A 21,590-nucleotide genomic window follows, 5' to 3' on the forward strand; every position below is an offset into this window, starting at 1 on the left:
GCTGAGGGGAGAGGATTGAGTTTTATAAAATTATGAAGGGCCTGGATAGAGTGGACAGGAAGGACCTGTTTCCCATAGAAGAGGGGTCAACAACCAGGGGGCACAGATTTAAAGTAATTGGTCGAAGGTTTAGAGGGAATTTGAGGGGAAATCACTGGAACTCACTGCCTGAAAGGGTGATCGAGGCAGAAACACTCAGCACATTTAAAAAGTACTTGGATGTGCACCTGAAGTGCCGTAACCTACAGGGCTACGGACCGAGAGCTGGAAAGTGGGACTGGGCTGGGGAGCTGTTTGTCGGCTGGCACGGACACGATGGACCGAATAGCCTCCTTCCGTGCTGTAAATTTCTCTGATTCCATGACGAGCAATTAACATTTTAAACCAGTCTCCTAAAACACAGAGTGAGTAAAGTCAGATAGGGGATAAAAATCCCTCAAGGGACACACAGGGTAAGATAAAGGAAAAAGGTAAGCTGAGGACAGATAGCGAGAACTCGACACTGCAGAAACTCGAGAGGAGTATAAAAAGAGCAGGGGTGCAGGATCAGAACAGCCACGTTATTATTGGATGGTGGAGCAGTCTCGAGGGGCCGAATGGCCGACTCCTGCTCCTTACGTACTTATGTAAATTGTTGAACCATTGCCCATTGCACGCACTTGACTTGAGGTGTCTGATTCAGAATGTTCATTGTAACATGTAACAGTGTAATATCTCCAAGTTGGCAGATGTCACTAATCTGGGTGGCGGTGTGAGCTGTGAGGGGGACGCTAAGAGGCTGCAGGGGGACTTGGACAGGTTAGGCGAGTGGGCAAATGCATGGCAGATGCAGTAAAATGTGGATAAATGTGAGGTATACAGTTTGGGGGCAAAAACACTAGGGCAGAATATTATCTGAATGGCGGCAGATTAGGAAAAGGGGCAGTGCAACGAGACCTGGTTGTCATGGTTCATCAGTCATTGAAAGTTGGCATGCAGGTACAGCAGGCGATGAAGAAGGCAAATGGTATGTTGGCATTCATAGCGAGGGGATTTGAGTATAGGAGCAGGGAGGTCTTACTGCAGTTGTGCAGGGCCTTGGTGAGGCCCCACCTGGAATATTGTGTTCAGTTTGTTCTCCTAATCTGAGGAAGGACGTTCTTGCTATTGAGGGAGTGCAACAAAGGTTCACCAGACTGATTGCCGGGATGGAAGGACTGACATATGAGGAGAGACTGGATCAACTCGGCCTGTATTCACTGGAGTTTAGAATGATTAAAGGGGAACTCATAGAAACATTTAAAATTTGGATGGGACGGGACAGGTTCGATGCAGGAAGAATGTTCCCGATGTTGGGGAAGTCCAGAACCTGGGGACACAGTCTAAGGATAAGGGTTAAGCCGGACTGACATATGAGGAGAGACTGGATCAACTGGGTCTTTATACATTGAAATTTAGAAGGATGAGCGGCGATCTCAGAGAAGCATTTAAAATTCTGATGGGACTGGTTAGTGCCAACATTAGCTCAGCCGTTACTTCGGAAAACCAACTTTGTGAAAAGTTTGAATTTGTCTTAATGTAGTCGCTGCCTGGTGTTTTTGTTGTCATTTTCAATCTCCTTCTTTCATACTGAAACAAATGGTAACCCTATTTGTAAATTAGGAATGCGAGATTTTTAGAGAGCATATTTAAATGCTTCACAAAAACATTCTGATCACGACAGCTACCGGGGTTCGATTCCCAGTTAGAGAAGTAATTTTGCTACCACCGTTTTTAATTAAAGTGAAGTAACTTAATTAAATTACACAGATGACCCAAAGCACTTCAGAGTGGTGTCAAAACAAATGAGTTGGTAATTAGAAATAAGGAATGTCAGAAGTCGGATTTGAGTTTCTGGGATGGAGGATGAAAAACCCTCTGTGCACTGGAACTGGGAAGGGTGAATAATGAATGAGTTGTTTCCGGGTTTGAAATCCGGCTTTTATCTGCTGGTATTAACCGATAGCATTGTTTAGCAGAATGAAAGAAATGCTAACATGATCACTGAGGGACAGTCGAAACTTCAACAACTCAATTTTAATAATTTGTGAAACTTGAATCATTGAGGAATTTTTTTATTCCTTTTCTGATTTTACACACTCTGTATTTTAGGAGACTGGTTTTAAATGTTCAATGCTCATCATGGAATCAGAGAAGTTTACAGCACGGAAGGAGGCCATTGTCACATGAACAATGAACATTTTAAACCAGTTTTTGTTTCAGAAATAATGTTTCCACTCGGGCTTGAACCGGGAACTTTTCGTGTGTGAGGCGAATGTGCTAACCGCCACACTACAGAAACTGTGCCTAATTCTTTGCCCAGAGAGAAATGTTCAGCAACAAGCTGAAATACTCAATCCCTCTCTGCAAAAAGTTCCTTTCACAACTTCTCTCTGACCGGAACTGCACCAAACAAAAATATTCCTTTCAAGTGTGCAAATTATTTTCGTTTAACTTTTATTTTGCTTTCATTGTATAACATCGTTAAGGAATCGATAATCTTCTTTTGCACAATGAAAGAAATGCTAACTGACGGAAAGTCAATCGGTCAATAATTGGTTCTGTGCTCTGCATGTTGGTAATTTAGCCAAGATGATCCAAAGATCGGTGGGAAAGCGAGATATGAGGAAGACACAAACAATCTGCAAAGCGATATCGATAGGCTCAGTGACTGGGCAGTAGTTTGTCAGAGTGAGTATAATGTTGGAAAACTGAGGTTATCCACTGTGGTACGGATAATAGTCAGGCCATCCTGACCATTCAGTGCTGTGTGTGGCCACCTGCAGGTTGATTTTGAACTTTTGTGTCCTGTTATGTGAAATAAATGAGGGCAGCAGGCGTATCTCTGACTGACACCGGGAAAATAGTGAGACAGACCTTGGAACAAGCGTCTGGTTATTGCCAAAAAGCAATGTAAGTATTAATTCTGGAAAACAAATGTCTGAAAGAACAGTGACCCCAACCTGATTGGAACACAAAACCTTCGGATCTACCGTCAGACACACTACCGTTGCGCCACGAGGCCTACACAGTGCGGTGAAGATGTTCATCGAAATGAAGGTTCTGCAATACAATGGGCTTGGAAATCAGCAGAACCAGTTTCGAGGTTTGAATTTCGAGATCCCTGGCAGCGATCAGTGACAGGAAGATGCAACTTAAGCAATCCTGACTAGCTCAGTCGGTAGAGTATGAGACTGTTAATCTCAGGGTTGTGAGTTCAAACCCCACGTTGGACTAATTATTTTCCTTATACTTTTTTGGTGCTTTCACAGGAAAACATCATTAATGAACCCATAATCTTCTTTTGCACAATGAAAGAAATGCGAACTGAGGGAGAGTTGATCATTTAATCATTTATTCTGTGCTCTGTATAAGAACACAAAAACCAGGAGCAGGAGTCGGCCATTTGGCCCTTCGATCCTGCGTTCTTATGCACTGAAACAAATTTTAACTGTGTTTTTAAATGAGCAGTGCGAGATATTTAGAGGGCACATTTCAATGCTTCACAAAACCATTCCTTTCGCTACAACCACCCAGGATCGATTCCCGGTTTGAGAAGCAACTTTGATATCACTGTTTGTAATTGAAATGGCGTCATTTTATTAAGTTCGATGGATGTCGCAAAGCACTTCAGAGTGGTGTCCAAACAAATGAGTTTGTAATTAAAAATACTGAATGTCAGGATTGGGATTTGAACCCACGCCTCCAGAGGAGACAGTGACCTGAAACAACGCCTTAGACCGCTCGGCCATCCTGACTGTTGGATGCGCCAGTTGCAAGTTATTACACTGGAAAGTTTCAAAACGGGCACTTGTTCAGTGTAGCTGGAAGGCCCAGTTACCGGGATATCCTCTCCCCCGGGGTTTTCCTGAGCCTGTGCTCGATGTACGGGGAGCTTTGGCACGGGTCCGAGGTAGCTTACATGTGTAGGCTGCTTGCTGGCTTCAGGTGGTCTCTTTCCAGTGTGATCAATTCTTCAAACGGCTTGCTTGCTGGTCTCTCGTGTGCCAGCAGGTCCTTCATTGAAGCGTATGTTTTCGCGCCGCAGCTGGTCAAGAGATGGGCTCTTCTCTTGTCTGCCTTATTGTCGCCTAACCAGTCTTTGGTTACAAAGCTTTGCTGGAGCCTTTCTATAAAGTCCTCCCAATTATCTCCAGCATTGTATTTTTCATCTGAGCCGTTGGTCGCCATTCTGTGGATTCTGCAATCCCGTAACTCGTCGCCACTGAAAAGTCCTGACCCTGTAATACAGACTCACACGAGGCACATACTGAAGTCAAGTTCACTCTGGACCTGCAGCTTTATTACACAGCTCTCGAATGCCACACTTGCCTGAGACCTATCCTTATATACCTGTCTGGGAAACGTATCCAGTGTCTGCTGCAAATGCACCCCTGGTGGTAAGGTAAGTTTGTGGTTACAGGTCATCTCTGGTTACAGTCACGTATGGCATGGTAAGGTACAGTTATGTACAGTAGTGTGAAATACATGACAGTATTGGTATTTATGGTGATTACACCAATTATTAATCGTCTCACAGACCTCAATTATTTTTATGCGATGACTTGATCGAGGATTGAAACCAGGTTAGCGCGCCAGATCTTAACCCCTCGACCACCAGGGAACAGTTACGATACATGTCGATATACTTATATATATTTATATATGATCCTGAATATCAACGGCGACCTACCTAGACCTCGTGTTGCAACGGTAGTGTGTCTAACTTTGAGTGAGAGAAATTGTTCCACAGTGGCACCCATCTCATCTTTTGTTCACATTTAAACACTAGAAACTGAGACAGGGGAATAAATAGAGAAATCAAAGCACAGGGTTATAGACAAGAGGAAGAGAGAAGGGGAAAAATACTGTCCCCACCCAGAACGAATGCAGAAACCCCTCTGCTGCGCTCGGGGTGACCACCCACAGCCTGGATACACTAACGTCCCAACAGCTCATTGACTGTCGGAGTGGGACTGTGCGGTGCTTCAGAGGACAGTTTGAAAAAGCAAAGTCACTGATTCAGTATCATGTGCTCCTCCAAACAAGAAGAGCAACACAGTAAAAATGCTCCAATAATGGTTACACCTTATCTTCAGAATTGTTAAACAGTTGGCTCGTTGGTCTAGGGATATGATTCTTTTTTCGGGGTTGATACTTGAAATTTGCGAGAAGTCCCGGGTCCAAATCCTGGACGAGCCCTCAATTTACCCAAGAATTTTGAAATTGCATCGAACTTTTGCAAAGAGGTTTTGCTTTTCTTCAACACTTTTCAGGAACTCATGACGCCCCAAAGCGCTTTATAGCCATTGAGTTATGTTTGAAGTGTTGAAGTGTTGTATTGTGGGGAAAGATGTGCCCAAATCACCCCACACGAACCGCAACTCTTTGTGAAGGAGTTCGGTGCAAATAATCAGGTGCCTCAGGGACTTGGATTTTCTGTGAATGAGTTTTGCTTGTACCTGCGTTCAAGCTTGAAACAGTAACTGGGCTTCCATCTCACGGGAGCAGTGTTTAGCGGTTAGTGAGTCGGTGACCAGGTTGATGTGCGCTGCTTTCAATCTTTGAAATTTCACCAAACAAAGAAACGGTGAATCCAACTGTCACTGTAAGCGACGGATTGAAGGGATCGCTGCTCCAAACAGAGCTGGAACACGCACAGTGCAGGAATAGGGTCCGCAACATTAAATGTCAAAGTTATTAAGCAGACAATAATTAAACATACACTTAACAGTACTTACAGCCAAACCATGCGAATGTTAGCCGAAGAACTCAAACACGTTACAGTTCCCAGCTCGGTGTACAAATTGATCAAACATTAATCGGATTCTAAACTATCTGTTCCAAATGGCACATTTTATATCTTTTCCTTAGCACTGCTACGTCACAATTTAAACTTTTAATAGTATTACCGAACACAAGTGCCCAACTTCTGATGGAAGGTCATTAACCTGAAACGTTAACTCTGTTTCTCTCTCCACAGATGCTGCCTGACCTGCTCAGTGTTTCCAGCATTTACTCTTTTTATTCTCCAAACTTATAATCAGAATATCACTTCCCTTGTCATCTAACTACACTCCTTCCTGATATGTAGCCTTGTCCTACAAACCAGGCTCCTTTCGGATGATTCAGGCATTCATTGGAATTATAACTTCTTAATGATAACAATTATGTGAAGTATGTAACGATGTAATACTTGCCACCAGAGCGCGCGACTGTTGGAGTCCTAATGGTCACCTGCCCACACGAACAGGGCCAGTATAAAAGGTTGGCTGCCATGTAGTTCAGGCACACTGCAGTTGTAATAAAGAAGACTAAGATCACACTAAATTTAGCTCACAGAACTCAGCCTCGGGGAGTCCTTCTATGCACAACAATTGGCGACGAGTAACAGAATTCGAATTTTCACGCAACCATGGCTGCTGTTGGAATATTAGAGAGATCCAAAGAGGATGATGATTGGGAAGCCTTCGTCGAGCAGCTTGACCTGTACTTTGTGGCCAACGAGCTGGAAGGAGACACTAACGTGGCCGAGCACAGGGCGGTTCTCCTCACCATCTGTGGGCCTAAAATATACAGCCTCATCAAGAATCTGCTCACACCGACAAAACCAAAGGAGAAGGAATATTCAGCGTTGTGCACACTGGTTTAGGACTACCTAAAGCCGAAGGAGAGTATCCTCATGGCCAGATATCGTTTTAACACGCACCATCGCTCCGGGGACCAGGACCTGGCGGATTAATTTCACTGACCTGAGACACCTCGCGGGACTTTGCTATTTTGGAGCTGCGTTGGGGCAAATGCTGTGGGACTTTTACATGCTGAGCATCAGCCACGAGGTCATTCTTCGAAAGCTGCTGCCTGCTGAAACCCGAGACCAGAGCAGGGCCATCGCGATCGCCCAGGCATGCATGGCCACGGACGATAACACCAAACAGATATCTTTTCAACATCGAAGCTCATCGGCAAGTACTGTGCATAAAATAATGTCGCTAGCAGGCCGAAATGCATATGGCAGGGTCTAAACTTCAGGGGCTGCAAGACCTGTGATGATTCAGAGTCCGCCATCGGGGATCGATGTGAATCTATTAGCACCGTGTTGGTGCTGAGGGGATAATCCTCGGGCCCATCAATATCGATTCAAGCACTACGTGTGCAAAGGCTGCACAACGATGGAGTACCTTCAGTGAATGTGCAAACGTGCTGTGACATACCACGTGGCAGAGGATGATCGATCCGGCACGGATTATGCAGCACAGGCAACTCTACCTGAGGAACCAGGACTCCCAGGTGCCGGTGGGGATGTTGCATTTTATCAGGGAGGCTTTGAGGGTGTGGCCGAAACGTTTCCTCTGCCGACCTGGGGCTCGCTTACCGTGTCGGAGTTCTGAGTGGAGCGTTTGCTCAGAGAGTCTCGTGTTGGGCATGTGGACAATGTGGCAAGCCCAACGGAGCTGGCCTAGTGTGGTCAGTGCTTCAATGCTGGGGATGTTGGCCTGATCGAGAAAACTGATGTTGGTGCGTCTGTCCTCCCAGGACATTTGCAGGATCTTGCGGAGACAGCCCTGGACGTATTTCTCCAGTGATTTGAGATGTCTGCTGTATATAGTCCATGTCTCGGATCCATACCGCGGAGCAGTTATCACCACCGCCCTGCACACCATAAGCTTGGTGCCAGATTTGAGGTCCTGGTCTTCAAACACTCTCCTCCTCAGGTGATCGAAGGCTGTGCTGGCACACTGGAGGCGGTGTTGGACCTCGTCTTCGAAGTCTGCCCTTGCTGATAGTAGGTTCCCGAGGCGTGGTAAATGGTCCACGCTGTCGAAGGCCACACTTACAGCCTTCTTAAATATAGCACCCTCATTCTATTCTCTTGAAACAAGTTCCTGAATTATAGGCTAGCTGTGTAGGTTAGAGCTGTGGTTTTATCCTGTGATAGATTCTATCATAGTGTTTCTGAAGTGTAGTAGTTATCACATTCGCCTCACACACGAAAGGTCCCCGGTCCGAAACCGGGCGGAAAGATCTTGAAAACTTGAAAATGGGCCGAATGGCTGACTCCTGTTCCTAACTCTTACGTTCTTTTGATCTCTTGACCTTTCACAGGAGAACAAACTCTCCTCTAAACATGCATGAGAAAGCTTCAGAAATAATTTCCGTCCGAGGTGCTTTCGCGTGTGAGGCGAACGTGTTAACCGTTACACTGCGGAAACATCTCCACTTTCAGCACCAGATTACCAAAATTAAACCCAATGAGATCGGGATAAAAGTTCCTCACATGCTCAGGGCAAAATATCTGATTGATGGTCCACAAAAGAATGAACAAACTTCAGCACGAGGTCAGACGGAAATGTTAAGCGAGCACGTGGACTGCTGAATTGCACTTTTAAGGAGTTGGTGATGACAAAACAAATGGGTTCCGCTTGAAGATCAGAAAAGTCACAAGTGGGATTCGAACCCTCTCCTTCAGAGAAAACTGCAATTTGAACACACCACCTTAGACCGCTCGGCCATCCAGACTATGCAGTGCTTCATGTGGCCACCTGCAGGTTGATTTTGAACTTTTGTGTCCTGTCACATGAAATAAATAAGGGCAGCAGGCGTATCTCTGCCTGACACCGGGGAAACAGTGAGACAGACATTGCAGCAAGGGGCTGGTTGTTGTCAAACAGCAAATGAAATATTAATTCTGGAAGAAAAATATCCAAAAAAACACTGACCCTAACGTGATTTGAACACGCAACCTTCTCATTTGGAATCAAACACACTACCGTTACAGCATGAGACCGACACAGTGAGCTGGAGATGTTCGTCTATATGAAGGTTCTGCAAGACAAGGGCTTTAAAATCCCCGCCCATTCCCACCAGGTATCACAAACAGCGCTCACCGGACAGTCACCGAATGGTTTGCTCGAAAACTTTTCTCTTGCTTTCACGGGAAACCATCATTAATTAACCCCTCACCTTCTTTTGCTCAATCAAACAAATGCTAACTCAGGGACATTCCATAATTCAAATCATTTGGCCTGTGCTTTACATCTTAACTCGAAAGCCATATCCCATTTTACTCACTGTATTTTAGCTTTCTGGTTCAAAGTCTTCAGGGATCTGGGGCAACTTTTATCAACTTTAGCAGCACCGGTTTTTCCTATCGTGCACAAAAAATAAAATAACTCGTGAAGATAAAATCCCACCGTGCGTATTTTCAGATTCAATGCTGTCGGATTTCAAATAAAGTCAAAGAATTTTATAGTGAAAAGATTTGCAAGTGTTACTTGTATTTGTGTCTTTAATTAAACTTTGTGGCGTCTGACTCCCGTTCATGCCACTGGTAAATAAGAAAGGAGGGTTTGACGTTGACCAGCTCATCCTTTATATTCAGTGGTTTCTCACCCTTTGATGGGCTGCAGTGCAGCGGATATCACGTTGGCCTCACACGCAAAAGGTCGCCGGTGGATCCGTTTTCTCTCAGTCAAAGTTATCTATTTGTTGAAGTGAAATAAAGAGCAATTAAGGAATAAGGGAGCCCTTTTCCCAGGAGAAAAAATTGCAAATGCTGGAAATCTCAGCAGGTCAGGCAGCATTTGCCAGGAGACTAAACTCGGGATTAAACCAGGGACTTTCCCCGTGTAAAGCAAACGTGATAACCACTAAACTACAGAAACCTCTGGTACAATAACCCCAACAGAGGGGAGGTGACCAGTAAGCTCCGTCTGTGCTGATCGGCATTGTGTGTTGGCTCACCTAAAACAACTTCTGTCCTGCACTGAATGTTCTCAATCCTTCTCCTCCGCTGCCCTTTACAGAAATGTCAGGGATCACCCAGCCACCGTGTTCACTTCCACATCCTCACAGTGGGGCCACAGAGGCTCCTACCTTTCTCTCCGTGATCAGCGAACTCACACAGTTTACAAAATTCAACCCGGAATACATGCCCGGAAAAGTCAGATAGTCTGTAAGCTCGGTCTATCACAGAAAGTATTGGTATTCATGGTGGTTACAGCAATTATTAATCATCTCACAGACCTCAATTATTTTTATGCGATGAATTGATCGAGGATTGAAACCAGGTTAGTCGGCCGGGTCTTAATCTCTCGACCACCAGGGAACTGTTGCGATACATGTCCATATATTTATATATATTTATATATGACCCTGAATATCAACAGCTACCTACCTAGACCTCGTGCTGCCCACGGTAGTGTGTCTAACTTTGAGTGAGAGAAATTGTTCCACAGTGAGACCCATTTCATCTTTTGTTCCCTTTTAAACACTAGAAACTGAGACAGGGGAATAAATACAGAAACCAAAGCACAGGGTTATAGACAAGAGGAAGAGAGAAGGGGAAAGATACTGTCCCCACCCAGTACTAATGCAGAAACCCCTTTCTGTGACCACACACAGCCTGGATACACTAACGTCTCAACAGCTCATTGACTGTCGGAGTTGGACCGTGCGGTGCTTCAGAAGACAGGTCGAAAAAGCAAAGTCACTGATTCCATCTCATGTGCTCCTCCGATCAAGAATAGCAACACACTAAAAATGTTTCAATAATGGTTACACCTTATCTCCACGTTTATCGAGCAGTTGGCTCGTTGGTCTACGGGTATGATTCTCGCTTTGGGGTTATTGCTTGAAATTTGCGAGAGGTCCCGGGTTCAAATCCCGGACGAGCCCTCAGTTTACCCAAATATTTTGAAATTGCATCAAACTTTTGCAAAGAAGGACTTGCATTTCTACAACACCTTTCAGGAACTCATGACGCACCAAAGCGCTTTGCATCCGTTGAGTTGTGTTTGAAGTGTTGTCGTGTGGGGAAAGATGTGCCCAAATCACCTAACACGAACCGCAACTCGTTGCGAAGGAGTTTGGTGCAAAAAATCAGGTGCCTCAGGGACTTGGACTTTCTATGAATGAGTTCTGCTTGTACCTGCGTTCAAGCTTGTAACAGTAACTGTGCTTCCATCTCACGGGAGCAGCGTGTAGCGGTTAGTGAGTAGGTGACCAGATAGATGTGCGCCGCATTCAATCTTTTAAATTTCACCAAACAAAGAAACGGTGAATCCAACTGTCCCTGTAAGCGACGGATTGAAGGGATCGGTGCTCCAAACAGAGCTGGAACACACGCAGTGCAGGAATAGGGACCGCAACATTAAATGTCAGAGTTATTAAGCAGACAATAATGAAACATACACTTAATAGTACTTACACCCAAACTTTGCGAATGTTAGCCGAAGAACTCAAACACGTTGCAGTTTTCATCTCGGTGTACAAATTGATCAAACATTAATCGGATTTAAACTATCTGTTCCAAATGCCACATTTTATATCTTTTCCTTACCCCTGCTTCGAGACAATTGGAACTTTTAATAGTATTACCTAATACAACTGCCCAACTTCTGATGGAAGGTCATTAACCTGAAACGTTAACTCTGTTTCTCTCTCCACAGATGCTGCCTGGCCTGCTCAGTGTTTCCAGTATTTACTCTTTTTATTCTCCAAACTTATCATCAGAGTATCACTTCCCTTGTCATCTAACTACGCTCCTTCCTGATATGTAGCCTTGTCCTACAAACCAGGGTCCTTTCTGATGACTCAGGCATTCATTGGAATCCTAACTTCTTAACGATAACAATTATGTGAAGTATGTAACTATGTCATGCTTGCCACCAGAGGGCGTGAATGTTGGAGTCCTAATGGTCACCTGCCCACACCTGCAGGGCCAGTATAAAAGGTTGGCTGCCATGTTGTTCAGGCACTCTGGAGTTGTAATAAAGAAGACTAAGATCACACAAAGATTAGCTCACAGTACTCAGCCTCCTGGTGTTCTACTTTTCACAACAATTGGCGACGATTAACAGAATACAAACCTTCACACAACCATGGCTGCTGTTGGAATATTAGAGAGATTCATAGAGTGTGAAATATATGAGGGCCGCAGGCGGATCTCTGCCTGACACCGGGGAAACAGGGAGACAGACCTTGGAGCAAAGGGATATGGATGGAGTCGGCACAACTTGAGGCATCTGATTCAGGAGAGTCGCGGGGCGTGGAAATTCGGGAGTTTAATGACTTTGAAAGGAACATTTTTGTTTTGTGACCTTTTGTTCAGAGAAATATTTGTGAAAGTAATTTTTTGTAGTTAGGGATGCAGCATTTATCCTTTTGCCTTAGCACTTGTTTCTGGGTGTCAGGATCATATTTCGTTTCAATGTTATTCTTCCAGAATTAATATTTCATTTGCTGTTTGACAATAACCAGACCCTTGCTCCAAGGTCTGTCTCACTCTTTCCCCGGTGTCAGGCAGAGATCTGCCTGCTGCCCTGATTTATTTCATGTGACAGGACACAAAAGTTCAAAATCAACCTGCAGGTGGCCACACACAGCACTGAATAGTAATGATGGCCGAGTGGTCTAAGGTGATGTGTTCTGGTCACTATAGATAGTGTTCGAATCCTATTGCAGACATTTCTTATATTGAATCATTAGGCAGAACCCATTTGCTTTGTCACCACCAACTCCTTAAAAGTGCGATTCAGCAGTCCACCTGCTCGCTTAACATTTCCGTCTGACCTGGTGCTGAAATTTGTTCATTCTTTTGTAGAACGACAATTATTTATTTTGCCCTGAGCATGTGAGGAACTTTTCTCCCTATCTCATTGGGTTTAATTTTGTTAATCTTGTGCTGAAAGTGGAGATGTTTCCGCAGTGCAACGGTTAACACCTTCTAGTTTTTTGAGTTCATGCTCAACTTTCTCCTTGAGTGCATATGGTACGGAAAGGGACTTGGAGTAAACCAATCTAGCGTCCTTCTCTACCCTGACACTCCCCTTGAAGCCCTTGATCGGACTGTCCGTTTCGCAGAACACCTTTGGATACTTCTTGATAACCTCATCCGTTGATGAAAATATCGCTTCCACACAGAAAATCTGACTACAATCCAGCTTCAGTGAGCTTAATCAATGTCTTCCTTGTAAGGCAGACTTGTCTCTTTTCACTACTATTCGAGGCAAGTTCTAAAATTAATCTTTATATTTCACCGATCGGTACAGTGATATGACCAACCACAGGAATTTACTCTCCCGAGTAGCCTCGCTGCTCCATCTTGGGTTTCTCCAGTTGGAAATCACGCATCTATGTGGATTTTGATGCTTTCCGAATCACTGTCCGTTAAACTAGTGCTCCTGATGATGTGTAACTCTAACATCGCATCGTCCTGTTGTTGGTCTTCCATACTGTGTAGTCTCTTGGGATTTCTACTCATAGCTTTGAACGCTGGAGTCATAGCTTTAAAAATAGGTTTACCCTTCAGTCGGCATGACTTCGCAAGATGCCCAGTCTTTCTGTCGAAGAAACACTCTGCCTTCACGTGTGGAGAACTTTGAGCAATGTGTTGTCCCAGGCACCTACAGCATGACTTCGACGCTTTGGTAGAATTTCCAGTTTCTGAGGCTTTTGGCTCCCTTGTTATACCTTCAAATGCTCTGATAATGACTCCATGAGACAATGTGTCATTCTTTAACTGTAGTGACCTGAGTCCTTTATTGATAACCACAGAGTGAGGATCACACCTGGTGGCCTGCCTTTTATACAAGGCCAGGCACACCTGTGCAGGTAAGCTACAAGTCTCCCACTGCAGTGCCCTCTGGTGGCACACCTTGTAATAGTACAAGCAGTAACCATGTCGAACACATGACAGGTGTCACTGTGGAAGCGTTTCTCTCACTCAAAGTTAGACGCACTACCGTGGGCGCCACGAGGTCTAGGTAGGTAGCCATTGACATTCAGGTTCATATATAAATATATATAAATATATCGACATGCATCGTGACTGTTCCCTGGTGGGCGAGATGTTAAGACCCGGCGCACGAACCTGGTTTCAATCCTCGATCAATTCATCGCAGAAAAATAATTGAGGTTTGTGAGACGCTTAATAATTGCTGTAATCACCATGAATACCAATACTCCCTGTGATAGACCGAGATTACAGACTATCTGGCTTCTCCTGCACTTTGCCGGGCACGTGTTTGGGGTTTAAATTTGTAACCTGGGTGAGTTCGCTGATCGCGGGGAGACAGAAGGAGCCTCTGTGGCCCGACTGTGAGGATGTGGAAATGAACACGGTTGCTGGGTGATCCGTGACATTTCTGTGAAGGGCAGCGGAGGAGAAGGATTGAGAATTCTCAGTGTGGGACAGAATTTGTTTCAGGAGAGCCAACACATTCCCGATCAGCACAGAGGGAGCTCACTGGTCAGCTCCTCGCTGAGGGGGCTGTTGTGCCAGAGGTTTCTGTAGTGTAGTGGTTATCACGTTTGCTTTGCACGCAATAGGTCCCAAGTTCAATCCCAGGCAGAAACATTTTTTTTTAAATTGCTGTGGATGAACAATCGGAGGCGAGTTGAGTCTCCCTGCAAATGCTGCCTGACCTGCTGAGATTTCCAGCATTTGCTGTTTTTATTTGCTATTTATTCTCCTGGCAAAAGGGCTCCCTTATTCATTAATTGCTCTTTATTTCACCATTAAATAGATAACTTTGAGTGAGAGAAAACGGATGCACGGGGACCTATTGCGTGTGAGGCCAAAGTGATATCCGCTACACTGCAGCCCATCAAAGTGCGAGAAACCACTGAATATAAAGGATGAGCTGACAAATATCAGGGGCAGGGCAGTCTGGTCAATGTCAAACCCTCCTCTCTTATTCAGCAGTGGCATGAACGGGAGTCAGACGCCACAAAGTTTAATTAAAGACACAAATACAAGTAACACTTGCAAATTTTTTAGTATAAAATTCTTTCACTTTATTTGAAATGCTACTGCTTTAAATCTGAAAATACACACGGTGGGATTTTATCTTCACTACTGATTGTATTTTGTGTGCACGTAGGAATAATCGGTGCTGATAAATTTAATAAAATTTGCACCGGATTCCTGGTGTCATCGGCAATGAACACTTTGAACCAGAAAGCTAAAATACAGTGAGTAAAATGGGTTAACATATATAAGAACATATGAAATAGGAGCAGGAGTGGGCCATACGGACCCTCGATCCTGCTCCGCCATTTGATACGATCATGGCTGATGTGATCATGGACTCAGTTCCACTTCCCGGGCCGCTCCCCAAAGCATAGGCCAAATGATTGAAGTATGGAGTGTCCCTGAGTTAGCATTTGTTTGATTGTGCAAAAGAAGGTGAAGGGTTAATTAATGATGCTTTCCTGTGAAAGCAGGATAAAAGTTTTCGAACAAGCCATCCGGTGACTGTCAGGTGAGCGCTGCTTGTGATACCTGGTGGGAATGGGCTGGGATTTTAAAGTCCCTTGTATTGCAGAACCCTCATATAGACGAACATCCCTTAACGACTGTGTAGACCTTGTGGTGCAACGGTAGTGCGCCTGACTCTAGATCAACGAGTTGCGTGTTTATATCATGTCGTGGTCATTGTTCTTTTAGCAATTGCTGCTTCACAATAACCAGTCACTTGCTGCAATGTCTGTCTCACTGGTTTGTAGTGGTCGGGTTGTGGACAGCATCAAAGAAGAAAGAAGGGATGTGTGCAGTGGTGGTACAGCAGTTATCATGGGTAATTTTACCTACATCGTGATTGAGCTAAACACATGGTAGTGATGTGTTGGAGGAGGATTTCATGGAGTGTATTATGGATGGTTTTCTCAACCCAGAAGAGATCTGGCCATCCTTGATTGGGTGATGTGTAATGAGAAGGGACTAATTATCAATCTTGTTGTGCGCGGCCCCTTGGGGACGAGTAATATAATATGGTAGAATTCTTCATTAAGATGGAGAGTGTCACAGTTATTTCAGAAACTTGGGTCCTGAATTTAAGGAAAGGTAACTTTGACGGTATGAGGTGTAAATTGGCTAGAGTAGACTGGCCAAGGATACTTAAAGGGTTGATGGTGGATAGGCAGTGGCAAACATTTAAAGGTCACACGGGTGACTTCAGCAATTGCACATCCCTGTCTGGAGTAAAAATAGAACGGAGAACGTTGCTCAACCGTGGCTAACAAGGGAAATTAAGGATAGTGTTAAAACCAAGGAAGAGGAAAATAAATTGGCCAGAAAAAGGAACAAACCTGTGAACTGGGAGAAATGTTGAATTCAACAGAGGAGGACTAAGGGTTTCATGAGGAGGGGGAAATGGATTTTGAGAGGAAACTTGCTTGGAACATAACAACTGACTGCAAAAGCTTCTGTATACACGTGAAGAGAAAAAGATTAGTGAAGACAACTGTAGGTCCCTTGCAGTCGGATTCAGGTGAATTTATATTGGGGAACAAAGAAATGGCAGACCAATTGACCAAATACTTCAGTTCCGTCTTCACGAAGGAAGACACGAATAACCTTCCAAATGTACTCGGGGACCGAGGGTCGAGTGAGAAGGAGTAACTGAAGGATATCCTTATGAGGTGGGACATTGATGGGATTGAAGGATGATAAATCCCCGGGGTCTGATAGTCTGCATCCAAGAGTACTTAAGGAAGTCGCCCTAGAAATAGTGGATGCATTGATGATCGTTTTCCAACAGTCTATTGACTCGGGATCAGTTCCTATGGACAAGAGGGTAGCTAATGTAAAAATACTTTTTAAGAAGGGAGGGAGAGAGAAAGCGGGTAATTATACACCGGTTAGCCTGAATCAGTCGTGGGGAAAATGTTGGAATCAATTATTCATGATGAAATAGCAACGCATTTGGAAAGCAGTGACAGGATCGGTCCAAGTCAGCATGGATTTATGAAAGGGAAATCATGCTTGACAAATCTTCTGGAATTTTTGAGGCTGTAACGAGTAGAGTGGACAAGGGAGAACCAGTGGATGTGGTATATTTTGACTTTCAAAAGGTTGTTGACAAGGGTCCACACAAGAGATTGCTGTGCAAAATCAAAGCACATGGTATTGGGGGTAATATACTGACGTGGATAGAGAACTGGTTGGCAGACAGAAAGCAGAGAGTCGGGATAAAAGGGTCCTTTTCAGAATTGCAGGCAGTGACTAGTGGAGTGCCGCAGGGCTAAGTGCTGGGTCCCCAGCTCTTTACAATATACATCAATGATTTGGATGAAGGAATTGAGTGTAGATTTGCAGATGAAACAAAACTCGGTGGCGGTATGAGCTGTGAGGGGGACGCTAAGAGACTGCAGGGTGACTTAGACAGGTTAGGTGAGTGGGCAAATTCATGGTAGATGCAGTATAATATGGATAAGTGTGAGGTTATCCACTTTGAGGGCAAAAACGTGAAGACAGAATATTATCTGAATGGTGGCAGATTAGGAAAAGGGGAGGTGCAATGAGACCTGGGTGTCATGGTTCATCAGTCACTGAAACTTGGCATTCAGGTACAGCAGGCAGGAAAAAGGTAAATCGTATGTTGGCCTTTATAGCTAGGTGATTTGAGTATAGGAGCAAGGATTTCTTATTGCAGTTGTACAGGGCCTTGGTGAGGCCTCAACTGGAATATTGTTTTCAATTTTGGTCTCCTAATCTGAGGAAGGACGTTCTTGCTATTGAGCGAGTGGAGCGAAGGTTCACCAGACTGATTCCCGGGATGCCTGGACTGACATATGAGGAGAGGCTGGATCAACTGGGCCTTTATACATTGGAGTTTAGAAGGATGAGAGGGGATCTCATCGAAACATATCAGATTTTGATGGGACAGGACTGGTTAGATGTGGGTAGATTGTTCCCGATGCTGGGGAAGTTGGAGCAGGCTCGAGGGGCTAGATGGCCCACTCCTGTTCCTAATTCTTATGTTCTTATAGCAATTGATTAACATTAAAACGAAATGTGACCTGACACCCAGAAAGAAGTGTTGAGGCAGAAGGTTAAATGCTGCATCCCTTTCTGCAAAAAATTCCTTTCACAAACATTTCTGTGACCGAAACGGCACAAAACAAAAATGTTCCTTTCAAAGTCATTAAACTCCCGAATTTCCATGCCCCCTGAATCTCCTGAATTAGATGCCTCTAGTTTTGCCGACTCAATCCATGTCCCTTTGCAATGTTCTGCTTCCACCCACACTATGAAATGCGCTACTAACTTATCGAATCATGGAATGGTTACAGCACGGAAGGCCATTAGGCCCGTCGAGACCGTACCGACTCTAAGCGAGTCATACGCCCCCGCCCTTTCTCCGGAGCCCTGCAATTGTTTTTCCTTCAGACACTTATCCAACTCCCATCAGAAAGATAAGATTGCATCTGTCTCCACCGCCCTTTCAAGCCGTGCATCCCAGATCCTAACCAATCGATCCTGTTCCTATGTGTAAAGTCTGGGAAACACGAGATCAGTTCCTGCCACACTCACAGCCTTCCTAAATATAGCACCGTCATTCTATTCTCGTAAAACCAGCTCCTGAAGTATCGGCCAGCTGTGTAGGTTAAAGCTCTGGTTATGTTCCTAGCAGTGCGTCGATCGCAGTGTTTCTGTAGTGTAGTGGTTATCACGTTCGCCGAACACGCGAAAAATCCCCAGATCGAAACCGGGTGGAATCATTTTCAACATTGTTCAATTAAATATTAGAAAAAATGGTATAATTGACATTAATGGTTCAATATTAACAAAGTTGATCTTTGTTTCTGCTGATGTTAATAAAACTTCAACTAGGCTGGAGTTTCATATTTTGATATTTCAAATAACATTGTTGATATTTGATGTCTCCAAGATAAGAGAGACTAATTGATGTCCTGTTTCTGACTGCTCCATTTTTGATCTGGGCGGAGGAGTGGTGAGAGATCGGGGCCCAGGAGCGTCGTGATCGGGGCTCAATAGAGGCGAGGGCCCAGGGACAGCACGGGCCAGCCCATTCTGCGTTCGATGGATAGTCGGCGCATGTGTACACAATTGGTCCATGCAGCAGAGCTTGGTCAATGGTCGTCTTGGGTAATCCTTGCCTCTGGACCAAGACCAAGCTCTGTCAAGCCGGTGTGGTGGCTGGTGTGCAACGGTCACTCCACGTTAAAAAAATCCACCCACAGGCATCTTCCACCCTTCAGGATGTAGTTCGGGACCTAGATTGTCAGGTTGCTCATCGAAACACCTGTGAACTCATCCCTTTTTAGAGTGGAAACAAATCACCCTCGATACGAGGGACTGCCTAATACTAGACTATCAACAGTGTCTCACAGCCCTGATACATTGGCTGGTTTCTCTGCACAGTTCTGTACACACTCAAACTCTACACAGTGTCGCTCACTCCCTCCCATTTCCAGCCCTGACGGTGCAGAAAGTCCCTCTCAAAGCTGCACGTTCCGGCTGCTTTCAGTTGAGTTGTGAGAGATTATTAAAGGATCCTGCATCTCCGCCTCGCTTCACAACAGCAGATCGAAGCCGCAAACAACCCATCGACTGATCGCTCGTCCCCAGCTCCAGCGTGAGTGAGGCCGGGACTGTCATGTATTCAATCAGCATTGTAACCCATGTATAATCTGTCCTAAGTTGTACACTGTGAGAACAATGACCACTATGTGGTGAACTTGTGGGAGACACTCCTAACCTGGACCTTCAGGTATAAAAGGGGAATCTCCACTCACTTCCATCACTTGAGTGCTAAGAAATAAAGGACAGGTCAAAGACTGACCTTCTCTGAAGCATGAGCCTCGTGTGCATTTACACTGTATAGTGAGGACGTATCAATGGCGATGAGAAACTGGGATTTAAACCACACGAGCATGGCCACTAGCTGAACCGACAAGAGGTACTGTATTAAGCAATGGTTGGGACAGAGATTCAACATTGTTAAAGCATCACACACTTCTCCAGGCAGCCAAGGGCAGTCAGGCATGCCCCAATATGTAGCCATACCCAGAGGGGAAGTTCGACAGAGACAATGGCAAGCTGAACGGCGATTCACGTCATTGCAAGGGACAATGCGGCCAGTAATGGGTCCATCAACACCTGTATATGGTGCACTCATAGACAATCACGGGGCAGTCAGTGACGATCGACTGGCAAGAGACCTTTTGTTTCCAACAGCAGCTCATGTTGGAGGCGTGGAGGCACGCACTCAGCCGGACTTTGCAGAGCTGAGCAAAATACCTGCAGAAATTGCAGAAATGAACACTGGGGGAAATCGCTGGAAGCTGAAGTTCAGCGAGTTCATGTGGAGCACGGATACAGTTCATACACCAGGACGCCACCGATAATGATGAACGTGCTCCTCAATGGCATCCCAGTATCAGTGGAGCTAGACACGTGGGCCAGCCAGTCCCTGATGGGTATCAAATAGTTCGAAAAGTGGTGGGCGTCCAAGGCCAGGAGGCCAAAATTATCGCCGATTGACGCACAGCTAAGAACATACACAAAGGAGATCATTCTGGTGCTAGGCAGCGCCACAGTAGTCGTGACCCAAAAGTTCGCTTGCTGTCATGAACTGGAAATTTGGCGATGTCAATGCAATTTCCTCTGTGGAGCGAGTATCATGCTCACAGATCCTGGACAAATTTGACTCATTATTTCAACCCGGCACTTTCATTGGGGCCAAGGTAGTGATTCACATAAACCCGGACGCCAGGCCAGTACACCACAAGGCCAGGGCAGAACCGTATGTGATGCGGGAAACGACAGAAGGCGAATTGGACCGTCTGCTAAGGGAAGGCATCATCTCCCCAGTCGAATTCAGTGACTGGGCGAGCCAGATTGTGCCGGTGCTCAAGGCGGATGGGTCGGTCAGGATATGTGGTGATTACAAGGCCAGCATCAATCGGGTGTCACCCCAAGACCAGTATCCGCTACTGAAAGCGGAGGATCTCTTTGCGACGCTATCCGGTGGCAAACATTTTTCAAAATTAGACCTGACCTCAGCTGACATGACCCAGGAGCTGGCGAGTGAGCCGAAGAAGCTGACCACCATCACGACACACAAGGGATTGTTTGAGTACAACAGATGTCGGTTAGGGATTCGCTAGGTTGCTGCGATCTTACAATGAAATATGGAAAGCCTCCTCAAGTCGATTCCAGGGACGGTGGTTTTTTAGGACGACATCCTCATCACGGGTTACGATACTGAAGAACACCTCCACAACCTGGAGGAGGTGCTACGCATACTGGACCGGATAGGTCTGCGACTGAAAAAGGCGAAGTGCATCTTCACAGCTCCAGAGGGATAATTCCTGGGGAGGAGGGTAGCAGCAGACAGGATCAGCCCTACTGCCTCCAAAACGGAAGCGATCCAGAGAGCACCCAGACCCCGTAACACGACGGAGCTGCTTTCGTTCCTGGGGCTCCTGAACTATTTTGGTAACTTTCTTCCCAAATTGAGCAAACTGCTAGAGCTGCTACACGTGCTCCTACGCAAAGGTCGCGAATGTGTCTGGGGGGACAGCCAGGAAAGGACTTTTAATAGAGCACACAATTTGTTATGTTCCAACACTCTGTTAACGCTATATGACCCATGTAAGGAGCTTGTGTAACGATGCGTCGTCCGATGGTGTCGGATGTGTTGCAGGATGTGAATGCCAAGGGTCAGTTACAGCCGGTAGCTTAGGCCTCCGGAAGTCTGTCCCAGGCAGAAAGGGGATACGGGATGGTAGAAAAGGAAGCGCTCGCATGTGTATATGCA

At 45.3% G+C, this 21,590-nt stretch overlaps 2 non-coding genes across 2 annotated transcripts; both read left to right on the forward strand.

Moving 5' to 3' along the window:
• The first annotated feature begins 3,180 nt into the window (after positions 1-3,180).
• Positions 3,181-3,254, forward strand: trnan-guu (transfer RNA asparagine (anticodon GUU)). Its single transcript has one exon. It is a non-coding gene; the product is annotated as a tRNA-Asn (tRNA).
• An 11,050-nt stretch (positions 3,255-14,304) lies between these two features.
• On the forward strand, positions 14,305-14,377 carry trnaa-ugc (transfer RNA alanine (anticodon UGC)). Its single transcript has one exon. It is a non-coding gene; the product is annotated as a tRNA-Ala (tRNA).
• The last annotated feature ends 7,213 nt before the right edge of the window (positions 14,378-21,590 follow it).

This window comes from Pristiophorus japonicus, unplaced genomic scaffold (assembly GCF_044704955.1).
Source record: "Pristiophorus japonicus isolate sPriJap1 unplaced genomic scaffold, sPriJap1.hap1 HAP1_SCAFFOLD_70, whole genome shotgun sequence".
Classification (NCBI taxonomy): domain Eukaryota; kingdom Metazoa; phylum Chordata; class Chondrichthyes; family Pristiophoridae; genus Pristiophorus; species Pristiophorus japonicus.